The 7,303-nt window shown below is 34.5% G+C and overlaps 1 long non-coding RNA gene and 1 pseudogene across 1 annotated transcript; one reads left to right on the top strand and one right to left on the bottom strand.

Moving 5' to 3' along the window:
* Positions 1,766–5,522, bottom strand: LOC107613577 (annotated as a pseudogene).
* LOC107613578 lies at positions 5,803–6,268 on the top strand. The gene is made up of 2 exons (XR_001614081.2): positions 5,803–5,877; positions 5,956–6,268. It is a non-coding gene; the product is annotated as an uncharacterized LOC107613578 (long non-coding RNA).

Raw genomic sequence — 7,303 nt, 5'->3', positions numbered from 1 at the left:
AAATAATAACAAGATTTTAATTATAAAATTATCTGACATAATAAAAAATTTATATAATTGATTAACTCATTTAAAATTGTAATATCAAAAAAAATTTAAAAATTAAATTGAGATTCTAACTATATTAATTTGATTAACTTAATTTAAGAAATCGTACTTATCTAATTTTCCTCCAAGAATAATGTTCTTACCACCCAAGAAAGAGTAAATGGGATCACAAGAAATTCTTGTGTGTTTTTTGTAGGAAGTATTTAACTCCTACCCAACTAATTCAAAAGTTAAGATACTAAGATAGGGTAATACTGAAGTATGTATAAAATTAGTTTTATTGTAAGCAAGGTACCCATAAGTCCATAACATAATTTTTTTCCCCAAAGAAACCTCTATCTATGGTATTAAATTTTATGTTCCATTATGTCAATTATGGTATTCATTATTTAGTGGGTGGGACGTATATCATAATGTAATGAAAGCCGCTAACTACTTGCATAATGCAGACAGATCTTTATCGCAAAGTGAACACTAAGAGAAGGTTCCAATTCTAATTAATGTGCAATATGCATGACCTGGGACATGGTTTCCCTTTTAGATTGAGAAGATCATTGTTATAATGTTATCCCATGCATTATATTATACTATATTCTAATTTTCTTTTATATGATAGAACCTCAAAAGCTATGGTAGCTATCATGAGCCATGTCTAAATTGATGACCCCTCTCTCAGTCTCTCTTTTCATGTCATTTGGCAATTTTACACATTAATCAATCGTCACCCACAAAAGACAACCACTCAAAACCAAATGATCCAATCCAACTTAACATGGCCCAAGCACATCAAAGTCTTCATGATGGCCTCACCATTATTATTATTATTATCATCATTATTGTGTTAAGTATAACGCGGATATAGTTAATTACTACTAATGCAATCTCAGTTTGATTTAGTACAAGCTAATAATAGGTCTAGGTTTTTTGTTTTTGTTCACATAGCCGTTTCCTTCTTGTAGAAAAACACAACAGGAAGAAAAAGCTAGTTGTCGCATAAATTTTATTCTTATTGATTTGTTTTGTTTGTGTGTCTTCAATCTTAGCGGTCAATTTTCTTCAATAATTAAGAATTTGGTTTGGATATAAATTATAAACAGTCACTTTCTGGTACTAATTGGCAAGTTGATCAAGCAGATGAAGCCCATGTGATGCTGTCACATAGATTAAGCATCCAGCTTACTTAACCAATTAAAATTCTAGATTTTGATTTATGGAACTGAGAGGTCGACAGAGTAGCCAATAAATTGAGGTTAGTTAGACAAATTATTTTAGTACAACTAATTACTATAGAATTTTAGATACGGTTATACTTATTCATAGCTTGACGTTTCAACGCTAACTATATATGTGTATACAATATTGGAAATACTTGAGCAATACGTAAGAACGGAATTGATGAGAAACATGCATTTATGTTCACAAATATTTCCGAAGACAACCATTAGTAAAGTAGGAATTGATCAGAAAACTGCCAAGTGCCAACACAGCTAATCTATAATCACTTTACACATTTGAAAAATTTTGAGAATCAATTCACACATTTTTAAATTTAGGAATAAGATGCAAATGATATAATCATATAAAGTTCACAAGAGTATAATTAACCCCATATTATTATGACACATGCCATGATTTCAAAGTTGATTAGGGTCCCAGGGTGAACTAAATCTCAAGGAAAGGAAACCAGACCCTAGAAAAAAGGAGAGAAGGGAAGACATTTGGCTCATGTCTGAACCTGAAATCACTATTATTTCGCACAATTATCTACAGGAATAATATTTTCATAGTTATTGTTACTTTAATACAACAGTATGTTACAAAACATATATCACTATCCAAATCAAATCAAAATTTCAAACTATCAACTCAAACTATGAAGCTCTGCTTCTTCCTACCTCGTTTCCTTCTTCTTGGGTTTGCGCTGATCATACAAGAAAGGGCATTTATCAGCTCTGGATCCTCTTCATTAATGAGGAACTTAGCAGCATCCGGGTTGGCAAGTAGTTGTTTCGCCACAAGGTATCCAGCAATAGACCAAGTCTGAAAAAGCCGTGCTTGCTTCCCAATAAATCTAGCTCGTTTGGTGTCATAATACTCAGGCCACTTGTCTTTTGATATGCGCCTCTCAGCAACTTGGACGGCCTTTGAAGCAATATCTGCTCTATTCATCTTAATGCACGCAACAGTAACCTGCCAAAAAGATAAAAAAAAAATGAAACCTTTGTGATAATCATCAATTGACAATTTGTGCACACCACTTCTAGTAAGAACTGTAATGTAGGTGTGGAAAGTTTCTGAAAAAAGTCAGAACTTCGACCAAATGGAAAAAGGAAATATATCATTTTTGTTCGAATTGCCTCTCATTTGCCTTGAACAATTTAGCTTAAGTTTTTGGATAACCAACAGATAGACGAGGCCCATTGGTTGGCAGATGAGGGTAGCATAGATAGTATCTGTTAAGAGAAAGAAGAGGCAGGACAAGGGACTAACCTGCCAGAGCAAAGTTGGTCACGACCCTCCATTGTGGTAGGACCAAGGACTGCAAGGGAAATAAAAGGTGAATGAAAATGATTGAAACTAAGTTTATAACATTGGATAGAGTAATGTGGAATGGCATACGTGTTCTTGGGATCACTTCCGGCAATAATCCGCCATTCCTGTCCGTTGAGAGCAGGGTAACATATCTTGAATGGCATGTCAGCTACTAATTCTGCCCATTTTGCTTCAATAAGGTCTAAAATTGCATGTGATTGTTCTGCAGTGGCCAGACTACTTACAATGGACCACAAGTTTCCAAGGGAGAAGAAACGGAAGCCCATGTGAGCCAGTTGCAGGTTACCAATCAAATAGCCTCCTTTGCTTGGCATAAATTCAACCAACCATGGAGGAATTTGCTCTGGATATATATTGAATTCGTTAACAGCATCATAGGAGTATTCCTGTGTCTTGTATCTGTAGATTTCATTGACTTTTCTCATATCAATCCAGTAATACTCCCTTATATGAAATGCTAATGCAACTAGACGATTGTGAAGTGCTCAAATAAGATCAGCTGATCCATCTTCTGGAGTAGGCATGTCATGTGCACAAAGTAGTGCTGAATAAAACAATGCCTGTTGGAACAAAAACAAGCATGGAGTTTCAAATTAGTATTCATTGGCTAGGGTCCATATCCTCATAAGAAGATGGCTATTTTAGAAGCAAAAATAGGAGCAACTAACTTGTACCTCCAAAGGGTGACCATGTATTCCCATCCGACGATCTATCATACATGGACCATCGGTAACCAGCAAAGTAGGAAACATATCAAAACCATCAGCCAGGCACAGCTTTAAAATCATCTTAATTCCAGTTTGCACATCAACTCTCTCTTGCACGGATAAGTCTCCAGTGCATTTTCCATATGCTCACAACAATATAATGCATAATCCTGCCAATAGAATACTATAGTGTTACTACTTAATGCAGCATCAGGAAAATTAAAATTTTAAAAAAGGGAGAAAAAGAAAGATTCATGTATGAACTAATAATTAAGAGTCATAGAACAGTAAGATTTGCCACCAGAATCAACTGGTGCAAGTGTGCAACACGACCAATTGCAGCTTCACCAAAATCAGGATCCAAGACATCTTCGGTTGCAGCATCACCTCCATCTAGGAGAATAGTCCGCACCTTGAAACTAGCAGGCATCAACCTTGACCAGGACTATGACAATCCATGGTTTTCTCCCAACTCTGCCAAAACCTGATTAGTTATTACCCTACCAACTAGCATAACTAGTAAAGATGAATAAACCATCAAGTAAAATTTCAAGAAATTACCTGTAACCGAAGGGTATGAAGAATAAAACTCCGCACTATACATACTCCCCTTTCAAGAGGAAAGCTATCCCAGAAGGTACAAGTCACAGATAAAGACCTGATCATAGTTCAATATAACAGTACTGCTAGGATCATTAGCAGCAATGGTTCCAATGGGATTATTATTACAGTAATAAACAAAAGAGTTCCTCAGTAAATCCCATGCTTCATCCTCTATCGAATTCTCGCTGAACTTGTTCAATGAATCTCTACGAAGTCCATCAATATGCAACTTGTCCTTAGATGTAACACCTCCATTATCATGTTTTACCACAACATCTAACCCCATCACTTCTCCACGTCGTGCACTCTCAGTCACAATCTCATCAAGAGAACCTGAATTCTGTCTTTTATCCAACTTAGACTGGGCACCTTTATGATCGTTATTTGTGTTTCCATTGACACGTTCAACCCGTTTACAGTTACAAACAAGAGATTCCAATTTATTAGTACCGTGAAACACATGCTTCCCCTTAGAAGCATGGAATTGTCTTGAACTAATTTGTGCTTGGACATGCACTGAACTTCTTTTCCTTGTGTTAAATCCCTTGGATTTATTGGACCTCACATAATGAAAATCATAAGAACTTGAACCACACACAACTTGCAGAACAGCTTCTGAAGCAGCCATGACTCTGACCTGTTTTATTGATCCTCTCTTAAGAATCAAAATATCGAACAGAAGATGAACAGCAAAAATAAAAACAATTAATATTATTAGTAATCATTAATCACACTGTGACTATATGAAAGCAAATGTGATATCATGGTGCTAAATAGTAAATGCCACTAAGTATATAATATCATATAGTATAAGAACGAACAGTAACATCATAATCAACACAGTTTTCTGAATTCTGAATTCTAATCATAACTATCTTCAGCTGAACAAAGAAACGAAGAATTCAAATAAACGGTGAAAATTACTAATAATAGAGGAAGATGAAATACAGCACACAAAAAATTGTTGTTTCATATGATCTCAACAAGGGAAGTATCTTTACCTGTGAATTGTAGTTGAAAATCCTCGGTTTTCCCCTTCGAACCTCTTCGTTTTTCATCGGTAGGGGAAATGAAAATCTAGAGGCGAAACGACGCCGTTTCGCGCGAACTCCATCGTCATAAGGAAATTAGCCTGGTCCAGTTTATTAACCCGAAAAGAGGAAAGGGCAGTAACGTAATTTTGTGATGTGCGGCTATCTTGGTCAATCGAAGACGCTAGATTGTTTCAGAGATTCAGGAACAGAAGGGCGTATTCATCTCCGTTTCTCTCAGCTCCCACATTTTCGAAGACCCGTTTCCTTCGTTCAGAGTGAGCTTCTTTTTCTTCTAATTCTTTTCTCTGTTGCTTAGTACAGTTATTCATTTCTTGTCCCTTTTTACTTTGTACGCTCCGTGTTTTCTGCAAGTCCCGGTTTCACTCATGCTACGCTAGCTGCGATTCTCCTTTTTTTTTTTAATTCAAAAAAGGGAAAATTGATTAGGTGTTGTGACATTGGATCGAATATTGTTGAAATTGTTGTCAAAACATAAACGGTAGTGCATATTTTTGTTAGGATTAGTTGGATTATTTGATGCAATGTAATGCCCTAACAAGGTACTTGGGGAAAAAATATTATTGTATTCGGAATGCAGTTTGGTTTAGGGGTGGTTTGTTCTGTTCCTACTTTTTTAACTTGAGGGATCATATTTATTTTACTACGAAACCATCACAAGTTTGAAATGCTAGAATTTGATTGGGCGTGCAGTTATGTTCATTAAAATGAAACAACCATGTATTGTTGAAAGTAGCCACTTTAGTTGATAGAAATTATTGGTGGGTTGTGTGGATAGTTCAATAGTTATATTCACTGTATTGTGGCTTTTAATCTGTATTTTATTTTTTGCTTGTGTTTCATGCCTGATTTGGCTTCAAGTATTTCTCTTTGGATTCCCAGTTGCTTTGGCAGCAACTTCATTGTACATGATCGTAAGTTGGTTATTTTACTGAAAAACTTGCATGATTGAACATGTTCAGCAAGTCTTCTCTCATTTCCTTTTTTTTCAGGGACGAGGGATCTATAACATGTCGCATGGGATAGGAAAGAAAGAATGATTTGGCAAGTTCTGATGGAGGAAGTGGCTGTTTTGTGGCACAAACCTCACTGTCCTCAACTTGTGCCATTTTCTTTGCTTTTATGCTTGCTACCTTATTAGTTTGCATATCATCCACGGAAATTTAGACCTGAATGAAAATAATTAGTTTGTTTGATTTGATGTATCAGATTGGTGACTTCAACTGCATGTTCCTTTTTAATGCTTTGGTGTATCATCACCAGAAGGTTCAATTTATGCTTCTCCATGTTTGGTTTGTATAACATCTTGTCATAAGCTTTAGTCTTTGATTGTTAGAACCATTATTATATGGGTTTTTTATAATGAAAATAAATTATTCATAATGTTGAGATAATTAAATTATTAGAAAACTTGGATATGTGAGCTTATTTATAGCGTCTTTTTAAAAATATTTCATGTTGCATAGTTACATGAAAGTTGGAAACACTATTAAATTTTGCAAAAACAGAATAAGCTTGAAGATTTCATTATTGAAAATTCATCAGTTATAGGTATCTTTGCCCATTTTGAGTGGTGAGATAGGGCGACAAATGCACAATGTCTCTAAAGAAATTATTCTTAAAAGTTGAACTTTCTTTTTCACAAAAATTAACGATAAGCCTTTTAAATTAAAATTTTTTAAAAATAATAAATAAACTTTAAAAGTACATGTGACATTCGTCATTCTATTATCAAACTATTAAATAAAATGTATTACTAGAAAGATCAATTAAAGATAAGTTGACATGTAAAATAGGAGGAAACTAATTTCAATATGATTAATACTCCACATACAAGCGTTTTTTTGTATAAGTCATACAAGTCACTTATATTCACGTGTTTTCACGTTTTTCTTTTGTGCTTCTTCTTCTTATTCTTTTTTCTCTGTGTCTCTTTTTCTTCTTTTTCCGTACCTCTTCTTTTTTTTCGTAATTTTTCTGTGCCTCTTCTTCTTATTCCTTTTTTTCTGTGCCTCTTTTTCTTCTTTTTCCGTACCTCTTCTTCTTTTTCGTAATTTTTCTCTTTTGTTATGGTCGTCATCAACATCACCTCTTCCTCCTCCTGTTCTTCCTTCTTCTTTTTTCATTAGAATTTTTTCTCCTCTTTTCTTTTTCTCTTTCTCCTCCATCATGTTGTTGAAGATAACAAATAATTCAGGTTCAGATTGTCAATTGAACCAGAACAAAATTAATTATTGTTTTTAATCCAATCAAGTGGCTAATATGTGGTTCAATTCAGAAGAAAAAATATAGCATTAGAGAAAACATTTTTCTGCAACAAATTTGGATGTAACACGAAAA

Source organism: Arachis ipaensis, chromosome B08 (assembly GCF_000816755.2).
Source record: "Arachis ipaensis cultivar K30076 chromosome B08, Araip1.1, whole genome shotgun sequence".
Taxonomy (NCBI): Eukaryota; Viridiplantae; Streptophyta; class Magnoliopsida; order Fabales; family Fabaceae; genus Arachis; species Arachis ipaensis.
Note: the sequence above shows the minus strand (reverse complement) of the source record. Positions and strands in the feature narration are given on the sequence as shown.